Genomic DNA, 19,544 nt, shown 5'->3' with positions numbered 1-19,544 from the left:
GTCCATCAAAAGTATGAAACATGGGCACTCCTTGGATGCAAAATTAAATTCTGCATCCAACAAGTGCTCTCGCTCAAAATTTGAGTAAAATCATAGGAGACAAGTTGAAAAAATAGTTTTTTATTTATTTATCTTTTCACCTTTTAACCTCAAAAATGGTTAATCACCCCCCATGGTTGACATCATCATATTGAATCATATTAGTTCTTATAAAGTTCATTTTTGTTGTACATTTTTAAGGCCCATTTTTTACCTCAAAATTTCTCTAATGTAAAGAAGACATGGGAACTAATGGGTAAGCCAAAGATAGTGTGGTTATCGATTCAATTGCGTCTTTCCAATCAATGTAGAATATTTCCTATTGGAGAATTAGCATATGTTGAAGTCAATATTGACGAAGTGAGGAGTTCGGCAGATTTTGAAGTTAGTGAGGTTGTGGGTAACATAGACCCTTATCAGACATTGCTTGGTATTGAGGGGATTTTGATAATCAAGCTATTATAAATTTGAAGAAATGACAGATGATCTTTAAGTCTGGACATGTGTGAGTAGTCATGTCCCTAGAAACTAAGGAAAGGGAACGCTACATCAAGCCTTTGAGAAAGGAACTTGATGTGGTAGACCTCGATAACATTTATAACATAACAATGTAACACAACAGCTATGTAAACCCAAAAATAGATGGTACATTGAGTTGGAATAGTATTAGTTCTTATTCATCGAACTCAGATGACGCATTGGAGAATTGGCAGCAGTGCCTCCATGAGGTTTCAAAGAGGGTATGTGCACATATAACCAATTCAGTATGGTGGATCAACATAGAATTTTTGGAACCTTTATAGTTTGATGGACACATAAATATTTTTACTTGTGTTAAGGAATTTGAAATGCAAGTTCCATTAGAAGTTTTGGAACCTTTATAGTTTGATGGACACATAAATATTTTTACTTGTGTTAAGGAATTTGAAATGCAAGTTTCATATCACCTTAGAATGTCAGTACTAGATATTTCTCTCAAATATACTCTAAAACATTGGTGGGCAATGCATAAGGGGCAAACAAAAACTTGATAGTAGTGTAGGTACCTGTTGTAGATCTGGTTTGGATTAGATGTTAGGGATTGGAAGAACGATACATTAATAAGGAATCCTCATTCTCTGGTGGAGGGAGGAGAAGATTTTAGAGTTTTATTAGGTACACCATTTTGTACACATGTTAGACACTTTGCATCGAAATTGGTATACACAACTAGAGATGTGACGGGGTATTGCAGATTGGGTAGCAATGACACAGAATTTCATATTAAATTTTTAGTTTGAATATGATAATAATTGGTTAGTGAAGCATTGTGAAATATAAAGGATAAAATATTTGCACCAAGACCAGGGACTATGCCGAAGGAGGTACCACTTTGCACATTTCACTAGAATTTTCAAACTACAAAGAAACTCGCAGAGTGTTGTGTCATTGGAAAAGAGATCAATGGCGATGAAGATCCTAAAGATCTACATATTTTGAAGTCCAAGGGATAACATGAAGTCATTGGGCTGAAACTAGACTCCAATGCATCAGGCTACACTAAACCCATAAAAACACGCAAAGTGAATATTGGCATAGAAGGAAATCCTATGTTCACGGTGATTGGAGACTATTAGGATGAGGAAATAGTTGGATAAATATTTGACCTGCTATGTTAGTACCAAGAATTATTCCCCAACGCTTTTGTAGAGATGAAGGTCATAGTGGGAAAGTTAGGGGAGTTGAATATTACATTGAAACCAGGTGCAAATCTAGTACGATAGAGACCCTACCACCTTAACCCCATATGCAAGCAGAAAGTCAGAGAGGAGCTTAACAAGATGTTGAAGGAATGTACAATAGAACCCATCGAGGAGTCTGAGTGGATCAGTCCAATGGTCATCCAACTGAATAAAATGGGAGAGATATATTTTTTTTAGATATAAGAAAAATGAATGATGCTTGTGTTCATGACTCATTCCCCACACCATTCACATATATTTTTTTGGAGAATGTTGGAGGATAGGAGGCTTACTCCTTCACAGATGGTTTCTTAAGATACCATCACATTAAGATTTCCAATGAGGATGATCATAAGAAAATAATTGCAATAGAGTGGGCACCATTCCATTATACTATCATGCCCTTCGAATTGAAGAATGCACTAACAAAGTTTTCTCGAGTGGTGGTGGAAACATTTAAGGATTTTCTTCATAAATTTTTGGAAGTTTACTTGGATTATTGGACCATTTTTATATAAGCACATTGAAGTACTGTGACTCATGTTGGACAGATGTAGACAATTACATATTTTCCTGAATATGAAGAAATGTACTTTTATCTTCCAATAGAAATTTTGTTAGGACACATTTGCAAATAAGGACTTCCAGCAGATCTAAAGAAGATCATCATGATCATGAACCTTCCACCTAAAAATTCAATGTGACAACTACATGTGTTATTGGGACACATTGGATATTACAGGAAATTTATCCATTGATATGTGCAGATTACTACACCACTGGAAAAATTATTAAATAAATAGGCTATGTTTAAATGGACTGAGGAGTGCCAACAAGCATTGGATACATTAAAGGAAAATTTAGTATATGTGTTGATCCTAGATTTTCCCAATTGGAGGAAAGTGTTTCATGTTCATGTGGATGCATTATAAATATCACTAGGATTTATACTGGAACAACCAAGAGAGGATGAGATGGATCACAGAATCTCTTTTGCTAGCAGGAATCTATCTTTGATAGAGAAAAACTACACCATAATGGAGCATGGAGTATTGGTGATGGTGTACACTCTAAATAAATTTAGGCATTACCTGTTGGGATCACTTTTTAAGTTGTATATTCACCATCCTACATTACGCTTCCTGGTCAACAAGTTAGTGTTGGGGGCAAGGATATGCAGGTGAATAATGTTGTTCTAAGAATATGATTTCGAGGTGATAGTGAAGCCTGGTAAGCTAAAGGTAGGGCTGGACCATTTGTCAAGTATCCTTTACGACAAAGATGCAAAAACATGAATCACTACAACAAAACCATGTGATTAGCATCCCTTTTTGCTTCCTTTTTTTCATCTAGAACCCATTTTTGGTGTTATTTGCATCCATTTATCAAATATGCTTCAAAACTTGGCGTAAAAATTGCACTGAGTTTTGCACCAAGTTTAGCACCAAGTGTTGCACCAAGTTTTGCATGAGGTTTTGCACCAAGTTTTGTGCCATCCTTTGCACCAAGTTTTGTGTTAGGTTTTGCGTCAAGTTTGGCACCTAATTTTGTTTCACCTACTTTTGCATCCTCTATTGCATCCATTTTTTTGTGCCTACACTTGCGTCAACTTTTGCATAATTTTTTTCATCATCTTTTGCTCCATTTTTTGCATCCATTTTGACATCCTTCGTTGCATCACCCTTTGCGCAATGTTTTGCGTCGAGGTTTGTGCCTAGTTTTGCATCTATTTTTTCATCTACTTTTGTTTCATCCATATTTTCATCTTGTTTTGCATCCACATTTGCATCTTCTATTGCATTCATTATTGTGTCCACTATTGCATCCACTTTTGTTGTGCCACAATTTACACCTAGTTTGGCGCCTACCTTTGCACCCACTTTTGCTTCTAATTTTGCATCCAATTTTGCATCTATTTTTGCATCCTTTTTTGTATCCAATTTTGCATCCACTGTTGCACCCATTTTTACATTCACTTTTTCATCCCTTTTTGAATCAAAATTTTCTTCTTTTTTCACATCTATCAGTGCACCCACTTTTAAATCCACTTTTGTTGTGTCACAATTTGCGCCATGTTTTTCATCTACTATTGTACCCACGTTTTCTTCCACTTTTTCATCCACATTTCCATCCCATTTTTCATCCAAGTTTTCATCAAATATTGCATTTTTTTTCATCCACTTTTTTGTTATGTTTATGCATCAAATTTTGTGTCTTGTTTTGTATCTACTTTTTCATCTACTTCTGTTGCATCCATTTTTTCATCCAATTTTGTGTCCACAGTTGCACCCATGTTTACGTCTATTTTTGCATCCTTTTTTGCATCTCATTTTGCATCCAAGCTTGCATCCTTTTTTTGTCTACTATTTCATCCAATTTTGTTGTGCCACAATTTATGACATGTTTTGCACCTACCATTGCACCCACATTTGCATCTACTTTTGCACCCACATTTGCATCCTATTTTGTGTCTGAGTTTGCATTGAATGTTGTGTATGTTTTTGCATCCACTTTTATGTCAAGTTTTGCATCTCATTTTACATACTTTTGCACCTACTTCTATTGCATCCACTTTTGCATCTGATTTTGTGTCCATTTTGCACCCATGTTTGAGTCCATGTTTATATCCTTTATTGCATCTTATTTTGCATATAATTCTACCTCCTTTTTGCATCCAAGTTTATGTCCCTTTCTACATCCATTCTTCCATCCACTTTTGTTTCACCACAATTTGTGCCAAGTTTTGAACCTACTATTGCACCCATGTTTGCTTCCACTTTTTAATCTACATTTGCATCATATTTTTTGTCCATGTTTGTATTGATTATTGCATCTTTTTTTTTCATCCACTTTTGTGTTGGGGTTTGCATCTTATTTTGCATCTACTTCTATTGAGTATGCTTTTGCAACAATTTTACATCCATTGTTGCACCCATTTTTGTGTCTACTTTTGAATCCATTTTCCAACACTCATCAATTTTTTTGCATTGATGGTATTTCTTATGACATTGACAATTATGAACAACTGATGACAATGCCAATAATCATTACAATGATGATAATGAAGATGATGATGATGACATGAATGGTGATTATGATGATAATGACAATGATGACATGAATGGTGATTATGATGATAATGACAATGATGATAAAGATGATGGTGGTTACAATGACAATGATAATGATGATGATGATGACGACAATGATTATGATGATGATGAGCTAATGACCTTAGAAAATCTTCCCAATTTTAAATGTTTTCATTGTCATAATCATAATCATTATCTTTGGCATCATCATCCAAGTCATCATCACCTGATCATCATTATTATCATTGTCATCTAGGTCATCATCAACAATAATAATGGCATGAATGATGATGACGATGTCGATGATCATGATGTCCATGACGACGATGACAACAATGATGATAGAAATTACATTAATGATGATGATGGGGATGATGACAATGATAATGACGATGATAATGGTGGTGATGATCATCATCATCATCTCTCAAAAATAGAGTTGTTATTTCTCATGCATATATCATGTGTCCTAAACAACCCTTTTCTAACACTCATCACATTTTTTGGGTTGATGATATTTCTTACGACGCTAATAATTATGAACAATTGACGATAATGTTGATAATCATGATGATGAAGATGATGATGATGACATGAATGGTGATTATGATGATAATGCTAATGATGACAATAGTGATAACAATGATGGTGGTGTTGATGATGATAATGATTATGATGATGCCAATGACCTTACAGTCTTATGGATTCATGAACTTACTAGTTTCAAGACCATCTTTTGCATACATATTACACACAATTTTCATGTACCTCAATTTACACACAAAAAAATGTTTTGAAATATAGTAGACAATAATCACTCTCCAGTTGGGGAATACATGGCTTATTTCTTGTCTTTTCCTACTTCCCCACACATTTGATGGTCCTCAACATCTCTTTCTAATAAGTTTTCATTTTCTGCATGTTATAGCCTATACATATCCTCTTGTTCGAAGAAAGGTGATTCTCCATTTGAGTTTTTTATTTTTAACCAAAACACTTTAGTTTATTTACGCTAGGAATATATGGCTTTATAACTTAGTCATACTATATGACTCCTTTTGATATCATATAGTTGTTGGACAAATCATACAATATAACACATTTCATTATAGCACCCTTCCCACATTCTATTCATGATTAAGATGGCACATCACCCTTTTACCTTGGGTTGTGGTTTTCATGGAACAAATGCACACACAAATTAGGGGTTGAATTTATACTATGATGTGTTACTATGTTTTGATTTTAGTTCTTAGTATATTATGGACACTTGATCCTCCGAGATTGGGAAAATATGGTGTAAGTATGTAAATACAAAATAAGAAAATGAAGAGACCTTGGAATTTTAATCCCAAGGGTCTCTCTCCTATATGTATATATTAATGTTCTTCGGGTTTCTCTCCTATGTGTATATATTAATGTTCTTTTTAATATAAAATTTAAATTTTCTGGAGTTGCAATATACTTGGCTTGACATGGTATTAGAGCGTAGGTCTACAGGTCCCAAGTTTGGCATCCTTTTTCCTTTGTAACTCCTTTTCCATTAGTCTAACATGTCCCTATATCATTCCTTTCCTTGGTAGAACCATTTGCGCTATAGAAAATTCAAATTCATCCACATTGAACTTAATGAATTCTCCTTTTGTTTCCTGACTATAACATTTATGTAGTCATTTTACGAATTGTACACATGGGTGGAGGCCCTCCATTAGTTGATACACATTGCACATGCTGTAACAAGGTTGCAGATGATATTTCATCACTCGGGTCCAGCTTGAAAGGCCATGGTGGTAGTGTAACTAAACCTACATTTACTTGTGTTTAAACATCCCTGCGTTTATCTGCAATTATTGGTTGGTGTTGGCATTGGTGTTGAGTGTTGGCATTGGCATTGTTTTTGAGTGTTGGTGTTGTGAATTTTTTTGAGTGTAATGTGAGCATTGCAGATAGCATAAGGAAATCTCTAGAAAATATTTGAAGACTCCCTCAATATCACAACTTCCTTCACCACAAATTGTTGTGTGGGTATCACCAATAATATATGTTGCATTTCATTGAATTATAATTAAGAATTGGTCCATTCGTATATGCAGTGATGGTCATTCCATAGTTTCAAAAAATAATATAACGTTGAAAATATATGTAATTTGTATATCTTTTCATATTTGTGAATGGAAGAACACATTGTTTTATATTATAATATTGTGAGCAGTGATGAAGAAGGATAAGCCTCATCAAAGTATTGAATATTCATCTTTAGATGCCCACAAGAGACAAAAATAATATTTCCCATTAGTCATAGCTATTTCGAGGATATATATATATATATATATATATATATATATATATATATATATATATATTACATGATAATTGTAATTCTAGTGTTGGTCCATTTATATCTGCGTTGAATACTCATTAGTGTATTGAGTTGATTTATTTTATATGAGAGTTGGTTTACATCAAAGAGGCTATTTGAGATCGAGAGTCTGCATAATATTTTTTGGGTTATTTTGATTAAAGAGAATTGGATCTAATATGTATGATGAGTCTCTATTGTTTGTAGATATATATTATATTTTTTTATCAAAGTCTATTGTTGCAAGTATTTTGACTATTCAAGGCCCAACTCAGAATTTTGTAGAGATGCATTCACTCATATCCATTAGTGAATTAGTTCTCACTCGTAAAGAGAACTACCATGAATGGTCCAGAAAGATAAATCATATCCTCATTTTCAATGAATTATGGAAAAGAGAATGTGAAGGAGGAGATGACAATCCGTTTGCAAAGCCAACATTAGACAAAGATTTTTCCATATGGGAGAACAAGAACAACAAGGCCTATGCATTGATTGCTAAATTAATAAATGAAGAGGTGAGTCGTCACATTGCACCAATTACATCTAGTGCTTTTAATGCTTTAAAGAAGTTGAAAGACTTATATGAATCACACTCAGAGCTTGAGGTAGTCCAACTAATGATCAAACTCTTCAATCTATAATTGAAAGATGATGATCCCCTTTCCCTAACCTCTGAAATCAAAGTTATTATGCATGATGTAGAAGCCACCAAAGTTAAAATGGATGTTTCTCTCAAAAAAAATTTCAAGGCGCTATATCATGTCTATATCCCACATATTCTCTTAAATAATTACAAGCTAGTGGCCAACTTAAAGAGATTACTTTTGACACTCTCGTGAAGAATTTTGTAGAAAGAGAGAAAGTTTTTGGGAAGAGGAAAATAATTGCTCAGTATTTTTGGAGAAGTTACGTGCCTTGCATAGAAAGAGAAGAATCATACACATGATTATTCTAGAGGAAGAGGTGACAAAAGAAGACATGGAAAGAAGAATAACAGAGGCAAGGGGGGAAAACATTACCAAGGAGGAAGACATGATCTTCATTGTATACGCTGCAGCAAAAATGGACATGATGCATCCACATGCAATCTCTCTTGGGATAGAATCAAGAAATAAAGAAATGAAGAGAAAGGTAGGGAAAGGTGAAGCACCTGAATCTGGTCATTATATTGTGGTACATTGCAATATTGGAGTAACTAAAGACATGTTTAATAATTAATTTTCTTCATGGAAAGATGCATGGTTGCTTCATACAGGTGCAACCTACCACATGACCTTTCACAAAGATTTCTTTGAATATTTCAGTGACAATGTAGATGGAGCAGTCTACTTTGCAAAAAATTCAAAACTCAAGCCATCCAAAATTGGCACCATCATGCTCAAACTTCTTGGACTCCCTAACTTTCTTCTACATGATGTTCTCTACCTCCCATAGCTGCAAAGAAACTTTTTGTCCTTGGTTCACATCTGCTAGCAAGTACACTCCATTCACATGTTTGATGGAAAAGTTGAAGTGAGAAAACCATCAAAAAACTCACTTGTCATGTTGGTAATAGAAGAAGAAAGAATCTTGGAGGTGCAAGGAACGTCTACTCGTCCACATAACCATGCATACAAATATTAGAATAATGAAGGTACATTTCCATCTAGTATTTTATGGCATGAAATATTTGGACATATGTGTTGGGTGTGGAGCATGATTATTTAGAGGTCTTTGTTCCAACCGGATGTATACCCCAGGAACTTTGTACACCCCTCCCCCGAAGCTAAAAACAGATGTAAAATTGCCTTGTAAAAGTATAGTAATTTCTAGTCAATCTGGGTCATTCATTAGGCGGATGATCTGACGATAGAACTTATGTTTAGTTTAGGTTTTTTGCCCTAGAAGGCAACCCCTCTCTTTGTATGAGGGCATTGTATTGAGGTTGTGTAATAGATGTGTATTCTCCGAGCGAGAAACAGAGAGGTGAGACTGTGAGAGAAAACAGAGGATATTACAGCGGATCTGCTGTAGGTTGTATCTCTTCATTTTTGCTAGATAGTAGAAAGGAAGCACTGGCTGTTCGGGGTGGACGTAGCCCAAACTTGGTGAACCACGTATATTTTTGCCTCTTTGGTTTTATGCGTTTTCTGTGTTTATATTTATGCAATATTCTATGTGTTCCATTGCTCTGTAATATATAATTTTCTAACAATATGAACTATGACAATCTTCATGTATTGAAGAGAAATGATGTTACTAGTTTTCCAGCCATTCCAAGGAAACTTAAGCAATGTGATGCTTGTATCTTAGGAAAACATAACAAATAAACATTCCATGATTCTATTTCTAGAGCACATAGAAAGATTGAACAAATTCATTCTGACTTGTGTGGACCTAAGCCTATTCCTTCTGCAAATGGAAATAAATATATGATGACTATGCTAGAATGTGTTGGGTATATCTATTGAAGAATAAATCTAAATCTTTTGAAACTTTCATGTATGGATTGAAAATGATACATAATATCGTATTGGCTCTATTGTATTGATAATGGAAAATAATATTCTTCAAATGAATTTGAAAATTATCTTTGCTAGCATGGGATTCAACATCAATCAACGGTGCCTTATAATCCTCAATAGAATGGCGTAGGTGAAAGAATGAACATGAAAATATTAAATATGGTTCATTTAATGACTCAAATATACACGAGTAGATGACTTTAGCTTGACTGGATACTCTAATTCAAATTTTGATGGAGAAAAGGAAAACATAGTATCTACTTCAGGTTATGTTATGAGTGTTGGATCAGGATTTGTCACTTGGAGGTCACATAAACAATCAGTTCCATCAGATTCCACAACAGAGGCAAAGTATGTGGCAGATGCAGAAGCAACCAAGTGTTGAAAAACCAAGTGTAGTGATGTTTAACACCTAATTTTTATTATTGATAATTTATATGTCTTATTATTACTTCTTTTTTCTTCATCATCAAGAAATTATGCAAATGTTCAATATTTCAGGAAAATATATAGATCACAAAGAGACAAGAGACACCAAAATTAGGCTACTAGCTAGGGGAAAAACCCAACAATCCTTCTCTTATAGAATCATATCAAAATGAGAAATATCCAATACCAAGACCAAGACTAAGACAAAATTGCCACCAAGATAATAAGTCCAACCCTCCTCCGAGTCACCTCCATGATTTAATGTCAATGTTGGTCAAATTGCTCCAATTTTGGTCAAAGCTCTGAAATTCAGAGTTGCAACAAGGGGTGCTGAAAATTGGTTTGCATATATAAATTACGTCTTGAAGCCCCTCTTGTTGTAGAGAAAGTAATGTTGTTGAAAATTTGGCCGCAAGTGCGATGAATCGCATCTGTTTTTGCAATTGTGACAAACATTATATATATGTTTTTATTTTGGTTTAAATCCAGTTATATATATGTTATATACATTTCACATATGTTATTTAATGTTATTTATATATGTGTTATTATTTCCATTATCATATGTGCAAATTTATATTGAATACTATTACAAAAAGTATCCTATAAAAGTTTTATTGGAAAACATAACATAAATCATAATTATTGTGGTGAAAAGAAAAATTAAAAGGCGAAATAATGGTATGCAATATAAGAATTTATTAATAATATTTTATCATATTTTGTCATACTAAATGTGGAAGAGTCCCAAATTAGACTAGTAGAAGAATATGGTAACAAATTACTGATGGATGACTTTAGAAAGCGAATTTAAACCTTTATCCCCTATGAATGATACCACCATATATGTTTCTATCCTTTTCAAAATAAGTTAAAGTTACGCATGGCCATGCTAAGTAGAAGGATTTAAACATTTGGTGGGCGCACTTGGTACAAAGTATTCATGATACCTAAACACTGCTCTATTGTCCCACTTCACCATTTCACAACCCCTACCTGTTTCTGTTGATTCTGTCAAGTGCTAGTTCTAACATCTCTTCACTAAGTTCTTGCCCAAGCACCCCTTCGCTAGAATATAGATCCCATGCTGACAACATCTAAGGTATAGAATACAAAGGTAGAAAATATGACGGATCAAGATTGAGTGACAAGTCCAGTTTAAGTTTCACTGATTGACCTAATTCCATCAGGAGTTCTTGCAAATACCATTTAAGATACATATACAGTGCCAGTTGATAAAATCATGTAACTTAATACTGGGAGATCCAACCCCGCCGCATGGAGATCGAAACCCCTGGCTAGATAAACTAAAAAATGGTAAGACTAGGGTTTTTCTTGATGTTTTTGTTGTTGTTGTAACTTCCTCATAATACCTTTGCCTCCATGTTTCCCAAATTTCTTTATTAAATTCATCCTTAACACACCCTCTAATTCATTCATTTCCATGCATTTTGACCCAATACTCTATTGTGTTTCCCTGACACTTTGTTTCCTTGACACTCCCTAGCAACCATCGGCCTTAATTATGGGGCCTATCTCGAAGGGGATCAAAAGAGTCAGACCCATGATCTCCCCAACCTTTGAGGGATAGATCTCACGTCTAGCTCAAAACCAATTAAGCTAATACTTGGGGCTTTCATTTCATTAAATATAATTAGATACTTGTTATTTAAAAATGTATGTAAAATACTATAAGTCACTAAAACTATTACAATCATAATTTACAATCAAATATTTTATTTTGATATTGATTGAATATTTAAATTCATTCATCTATAACCCATCTTCCACGAAATTGAATATTCTACTTAACATTCATTTCAATATATCATGTTCATAAGGTGAATAAGGGGGATTGAAATCAGTAAAATGAATCACATATCATCAATTGTCACCTTTAGGTCTAGTGCCATATAACCAAGAATTCATAGGGAGGTCACCCATGCCAAGATTCCTCCAAATCTAATAGAATTAACCATGATCTTTTCTCAATAATCAAGATCACTTAGCTTGCTACCCCACCTAGCTTGCTACCCCACCCACAAATTATTAACAATCATCATGCCTTATAAACTATTCACTTAAAGCTTATTTCTCTTTATATAAACAAATAGTTTCAACATTCCAACATTATGAAATACCATTATTATAATATTAATTGCATATTTGAATCCATTAATCTATAACAGATATCCAATGTTCCTCCTTCACTAATAATGAGCTTCTTATGAGGTTAAATAATCTATTTAGCATTTCTTTTGGTATCAAGTGATGCTCACATAAGTGAAAAATAAAATTGAAACGCGCCAAAAAATCACATAACATCCATTTTCACTTTTCAAACATGTGAAATAGAAGAATGATGTCAAAGAATGAGGATTTTAGAGGATCCGCGATGACACTCAAGTACTTCCATGGTGGTTCCATTCCATCGGATCTTCCCCTGCCCTCGGCCCCTAACATCGGGTGAGTTCATTCTTCATTTCTTTTTTAGGGTTTTTTTTATTATTATTATTTTCATTTCTTCTCCTTTAAGGGTACGTGAAATAATGATTTACAATGAAATTTGTGGGCTTAGAAATGGTTCGAAACTCTCATTAGATGACATGCGTAAATATTAGGGAAAATTGACCTGATAAGGGAACCTATATACAAGTCATTGGGAGAAGAAAATTTGTCTTTACAGTCTATTGTTATGGTCATTGCTATTTTTTTCTTAGGGTTTGATCTAAAGTGTGTATATATCCTTTTTTTGTAGAGTTTTAAAGGGCGCAAATAGGAGCATACACAAGAAGAAAAAAATGGAACAAGTTGGGGTGGTTCTATTAACCAGGTTTATGTTGTAGCTGATCATCATGGTAGGCAGGGTTCTGCAACCAATCTACAACAAGGTTTTGAAGACAAAGTATTCTCCTACTCAGCCGCCTTAGTATTATCCTCCTTTCCAGCATGATCTTGGATTAGCTACTAATTAGGACCATGGTTCAAACCTAGCCTCCCATCATCATACACCATTTGGTCACCAATTTTTTGCCCCATTGCAAAAAATAGTGAAACTGGTGTCAAGTTTAGGATGGATCATGGTAGCTCAATAATCTGTAGTTAGTAGATCTGATGGACATTCCTTTTTATATGCTACAACAACTTCAAATGCCTGCACTACTCCCCGATAAATAGATTCATCAAGATATGAATTTTCAAGAAATGATAATGTATTGGATCCACCTTTGTTTGCACAGACAATTCCGTCAAGGTTCACTCAGGCCAGTGAATTTGACAAAGTTTCATCTTGCATATGGAGGTCTAGACAACCTTCAAGTGTTAAACTAGTTCTGAGTAATTTAGAAACTATAATCAATGTTTAGATTCATTGCACAAAACTAGAAAAGTTGGATTGGATTCTGGAAATTTTACCTATTTGATTAGTGAGTGCAATAACATTGGCTGATGAGATAAAACCCCAACTAATGTAGAGAAAAATTTCTACAATGAAAAAGAGAAGTATATTTTTTATGATTGCAAAAGAAATAATTACAAGGACACTTTTCCAGATACTATCAGAGATTTTCCAACTGGTCTGGCATGGAATAATGTAGTTGAACCTTGTCTTAGAAATAAAGACAACGACATATTTGTCTTTGCAGAAATTAGTAGAGAAAATTATGGAGAGTTTTCACATGCAAAGATTGGTCGTAATGTAGAATACTCTAGTTATGGAGATGTTAGCGGGAATAATGTTGAAGGCCTTGCAACCATGGATAAGAATGAAAAAAAAATTCGTGCAAACACAGTCACAAGGCAAATGTCTCTTTTATTTGAACTTATGGAAGGTAGCCATGTTAAAAATTACCTCAAAGGGAGGACCTTACTATCTCCTCAAGCTGAAAATGGTTGCGAAGGTGCTTGGTCTTACTATAATTCCAAAAGTGCTCATGAGTCATGGAGTATGGGCACTTCTATGGATTCTTTCAAGTATGTGGATGCAAAGAGAACATTTTATTTAGAATTTAAATTGGGGAGAAACGCTGCTCACAATTCTGATAATGAAGCTACTAGAAACTGGTTTGCAATAGAAATTGTTCATGTATCAAGCCCCCTTTAAAGTGGCCAAAAACCACCATTGAGTGAAAAAAACATGCTTCTGCAATAAATGCCACAGATGCTTTAGGTCATGTGCAATCTGACATTTTGGTGCGGCCCAAGTTAAAGCTACTTCCACGAACTAAGCCATTGGATGCTACTTCTCAAACTGCAATATTGGAAGTTCAAGAGGTATTGCAAAATCTGGATTTTTATATAGTCATCATGCATAAGTTGTGTCTTTAAATTTGTTTAATGCATTCTATCAATTCCTCGACATTTAATGGAAAAATTCACATAGTATATTGATGAGAAATTCATATGAATGTCATTCTACTATTGGTTCATTTCCTATTGAGGTTTCCAGCGAAGTTGTAGGAAACAACACTTAGCCAACTATAAAGTCTTTGGGGGAATCTGACTTTGAGGAGGAGAACATATCTAGTGAGTGACCAAAATTAAATTTGAAGCCTCACTCATTTCCTTTTGAGAAACTTGAAGCAAGTAATGAAAATAACAGGTTAGCCCTTACTTTCCTTTACCAATACTTGGTTCTTTATACCAATTAATGGAATGATTCTATAGAGTGTTCATCAATGTCAAAGTTTGCATCTATGGAGGAATGAACATTTTTGTAATTAAGATAGAGAAAAAGTGCATTCTTATATGGTTGTTACCCCTATTATATTACTGCATAGCACATAAGCAATGGGACCAGTACTTGGTTTCTGTAACCTTATACTAATTAATGGAATTATTTTTTCCACTGTTCATTGTGTCAAAGCATGCATCTTTGGAGAGATAATGATGTTTGTAATTGAGATATTATAGAGAAAGTACATATTTAGATGGTTGTGACACTTATTACAAAACAACATTGCACAAAATGGGACAATACCTATAAAAGCAGTTGATCCTTGCAATAAGAGTCAAAGTAACTTCCCTATATGGGTTTTTATAGGCAAGAAGAATAAAAACTAAATTTAAATGGTAAACAATTGATATCTAGTGCAAACTTTTAGGAAAAAGTATATATATATATATATATATATATATGTTACCTCCAGGTTAATGTTGTGTTAGTTATTACATATTTAATATCCTTTTTTTCTATCACCAGCCATGGTAATTTATTTTTGTTACTTGAAGATGTTAAATATTGTTCGAGTTTTTGTTGTTGAATCTCTAGCTGAAACCTTATCACAAGGATAGTATAATCTGATATATTCTCATTAGAGATGTAATTATCCCACAGTCTACCCTAATCATTATAAGGCCGCAACGAACACTAGTGGCTAAAACTTAACAACAAGCCTGCACATAAAACTCTAAGTGACAAGCTTGTAGATACTTGGGGAATCCAATCATTGTCCTAGCTTCAAGGTTTCTTTGGATATACCTTATCAATTGCCATATTATTTTCATCTTCAAATGCAAGTATAAAATAAATCATTCATCATTACCATGCTCAAGATTCATGGACCTTTCTAATCTGAAACTATCAACCTACTTGGGCTAAGAGAGTCCTTTTCCATAAATAGTGTGCAACTTAACAATGTTGATCTCGTGTTTCCTCTAGATTCTAGCAGCATTTAAGACACTAAACTGACCCCTACTCAATATATTTCTAAGCCAGGACTACTTCATCTGAAACACTTTTATACTGCAAATGTTATTATTGTGTTTCTTGTCGAAGTAGTAGTTATGGAGTACAGGCATTCTGCATCTTCCTATCAAACTATCTTGAGGAAGTGGTTGCATCATAAATGGTTGGTTATCCTTCCCTTTTGAAACAAGAGCGTCAACATTGAATCTTCTAAGCTTAGACATTCTTCACTCTTTTACTGTGGGTGACGTATTCCAAGTCATCCAAGGGTTTTGTGTACTCTCCTTCTAGTGCATATAGAACATCAAACAGGTCTGCTACTCTTCCTATAGCGTAAGGAACAAGCTTCAACAAAATTTACAACCATTGACACTGCTAATTCTTATTCTATCAAGACTGGCTGAGTCCAGAAGAGAATTCAAAAGGATTAATATGTTTGCATCCCAGAACCTATGTATTGGGTAGTCAGGGATCGACCTACCTATGCACATATAAATTTTGATAAGTATTATTCTTACAATCATCAAGATGAATCACATCTTCAAAGTGACAATGAGTATCATTCTTACTGAAAATATCGCAAGGGTTAATTTAGGATCGTCACTCTTGTTGACAACTTTTACTTCTATTTCGTGCAAGTCATGGTTCTAGTTACCTGAGAGCATACATAACATATCGATTGAATTCACAATTTGAAAGGTATCCAATGTTGTGAGTGGTTGGAACGTCAAACCATTCAGCTTACAAGAAACGATAAACCCTTCAGCTTACAAGCACTCAAAGTTTCATGTTTTCCAAAAAGTCACTAATGCTCATCTACTACTCAGAAATAAGAACTTGCAGTAATGACATGTTAGTTTAATCATTGTTCAGTTGGTTTGGTGGGAAAAACCCTGGGTCAACCTTTATACCATTACACCAAAGACATAAAGTCTCAGTTGCTGTAAATAAAATTATTAGCCAATTTCTCTAGGTTATTCGAGTTGACTAAGGGTGGAGATTCTCCATCTTTGGAGTCACTCGTTGGATAAAAGGGTGAGGCCTCATGCTACCCTAGATTAGTTTCCTTTCCATTTCCTTGTTGAGTTCTCATAGTTGGAATACTCTATATTCCCAACATTGGGTGGAGTTGTTGAGAAACCTCAAGGTGGAGGCAAATATCTGGAACCCTTGAGATGAGGGTGGAGATTTTTATCTCTAGAATCCCTTACTGGCTGATGGGTGGATATTTTTATCTTCAGAATCGCTTACTAACTGATGGGTGGTGTTTTTTATCTCTAGAGTCCCTTGTTGGTTGATGGGTGGAGCAAAAAATACCTCTGGAAGCCCTATATAATCCTTCAATTAAATAACAATATGCAGGGTGGGGTGGGACAGAACTTTGGAATCCCTGGTATAATCATTGGGATAGGTTTTACAAGCTAGGGGGCGACAGCTGCATGGTTGGTAGTTGTCAATGGTTGGGAGGAAAATCATGAAGCCGATCCATATGTCCATTCGGAGGTATCCTACTAACTATGATGCTCAGAATTCATCTAGAGAGTTCACCATATATCATGGTTACAAAATTGCATGATATTTGGTAGTTACTTTGAAGCCATATATAGGCGTGGAAAATTTACAATCATGGAAAATGTTGTCCATTTAGGTACTATGGCTGAATTTGTAGTCATGGACAATGTTGTACAAATAGTCATCGTGGCTACCCTATATGATAAATGTATTTCCCCAAGCGAGATATTTTACATGACCTCTGGGTCGATATTGTTCTTAGGGAACATTAAACCTAAGGAAAGGTTTGGCAAGGTCTTAAGTCTCATTAAGACTAGGCACTTTAACAAACCTTATGATATTAGGATAGAATATTCCTTATTTCCTCGATTGCAATTCGTGAGGTTCATAGGAAAATAACCTAGTTTTCTGAGGACATCTTGAGTGAAATTACTTATTTTATGCACAATAGTGGTGGCTTGCTATAACTTTGTTCCGATGTAGCATTGATTGAAGGTGGCCTATGATAACTCTGTCCCTATTAGTTCCTTGTATAAGATCAATTATTATTACTACTGTTCCTAGAATTCATTTTTATGCGACCTCTCTAATAAATGCACAACTACTAGTCTTCTCATACATATGTATAAAATTGAGAAGAGGAGCTTGTACTATATTATTGGCTATAATTTTACTAGACTCCCTTCATAGACAACAAATAAACTCGGGAATGTATGCAATTTTTGTAGCTTTCTAATTGTGTAGCCATCGAGTGAAATTGTTATGCATTACTTTATTACAAGCATTTCTATAGACAAATGATAGATCAAATAGGCTATCCTTGTGTAATCACGGTTGGGCATGATGTCAAAGTGATGTCATGATGTATTTCTCATTGGCTATGATGTCATAAGTAATCGAAACATATTGTTTCCAGATTTGGTTTCCTTTCTGGTTAAGCATGATGTTATTATTTACATTATTATTGGGTATAAAATGATGTTACCAAACCTATGTAGTCATGTTTTGTTACTGGGAAAAATGTCTTGCTATAGTAGTAGGGAAATGATCATCATTGAATTGCTCATCTAGTGGATCAACACTATTATTGTCACCAATGTGTTTCCCATTGATAACCAAACTAGTGGACTATCCAAACTTTGGTATGTTCATGTTAATCCATTGAAATTAGATGTGCATTATGCTTACAAATTTTGCAAAAGATAGTTGAGTCATGGAATCTTTTAAACTATAATAGTAGCTTAAGACTAATTTGAACATTTTGTGTAATTTCATATGCATAGGTTGATATTTGTATGAGAGATATCCATCACTTGAGTGTGTAACCATGCTAAGCACCAATACATAGACAATCAATTCTTGATATGGTATCTGTAGCATTAGGAAATTAGAATGTTAACTCATGGTTCAATTTCAATAACGCATATGGATTGTAACATAGAACAATATAGGTATAGATATTGTCTGTCTTTTCACAGGCCAAGTGGTACAACCATACTTAATATATATTCTCTGTATACTGATTTGAACTAGGTGTATCACATCCTATCCTTAATGTTGGTCTCAGGTTCCTTAGAGATTGATTTCTAAAGGTTACTATGATGGTATGTTGCCTTAAAGGCTTTGTGTATAGAACCTGCATAACATCTTTTTCTATCACTTCAAGCTTATATTAGGGTGAAAATTTCCCTAGTCGCTTTAAGTGCTAGCATGTGGAGCTTTGGAATATGGAAATTACCTCTAACTATTTCTTAAATATGCAAACAAAACCTAGGTTTTCATCACAAGCACCATTATTGATTTCCATATATTCATATATGTGAAGAGAATTTATTCATGAATTGTGCATTTGGCAATCTAGTGGATTATACATACATCTATGTACATACACATACAATTGTTCCCTGATTACAATTATTTATTCTAACTAGCACATGAGTCTACAAGTTAAAACCATTCTACAATTAGCACATGTACAACCAACATATAGGTTGAAATTGCAGGGTTTATTTGGGCCTGTAGCAGCCATTGCATCAATGTTATAGTTTCTCCTTATGTCATATGAGTCATAAAAACAGGAGGCCCACAACATGAAGCCACAAAGGGGTTGTGCCCTTAATAAAACTAGGTGATTAAAATTTGTAATGGAAATAAAATCACACTCTAAATATCCATATGGTTGTATAAAATATGTTCACA

Source organism: Pinus tabuliformis, chromosome J (assembly GCF_031772625.1).
Source record: "Pinus tabuliformis cultivar Carrire ecotype Pingquan chromosome J, CPIR1, whole genome shotgun sequence".
NCBI lineage: Eukaryota > Viridiplantae > Streptophyta > Pinopsida > Pinales > Pinaceae > Pinus > Pinus tabuliformis.
Note: the sequence above shows the minus strand (reverse complement) of the source record.